The following is a 488-nucleotide window of genomic DNA, read 5'->3' as shown; positions in this document are numbered from 1 at the left end:
CAATGTTGGGGTAGCGTAGGGGAACACTCTGCTTTTGACGCTTAGCACCCTGTTTGGATGTGCTCATTTCATTGCCTGTGCCTGGCTAGACTGAGGGCAGAACCGTGTCTCTGAATTAACACCGTGTCCAGCATAGTGCCCCTCACCAGCGGGGCAATGGATGTCGAATGAGGTGAGGCATTATCCTCACCTTACCCTTCACAAAGAGGCTCAGAGATTCTGACCTGACCGAGGGCACACAGCTGTAAGTTCTAGTCAGCACGAATGCAGAGTCTTTCTGCCACCAGATTCTGTGCTAAATATAACACCATTTATTCTTTGTTGTGACTGCATTATATTCCTGATATGGTTACCATAATTTATTTAACCAATTGGCAACAGTTAGATAAATCTTGACAACTTTGCACTACCACAAATAGCTGCAATAAAATCTTTATGTTTATCTTTGCCCACCTCTAATCTTTGTGTTGATCTTTGCCCACCTCTAA

This window comes from Monodon monoceros, unplaced genomic scaffold, assembly GCF_005190385.1.
Source record: "Monodon monoceros isolate NGI ecotype Baffin Bay Population unplaced genomic scaffold, NGI_Narwhal_1 Super_Scaffold_13, whole genome shotgun sequence".
NCBI classification, from domain to species: domain Eukaryota; kingdom Metazoa; phylum Chordata; class Mammalia; order Artiodactyla; family Monodontidae; genus Monodon; species Monodon monoceros.
The sequence above is the reverse complement of the archived record's forward strand: the minus strand, read 5'-3'. Positions refer to the sequence as shown.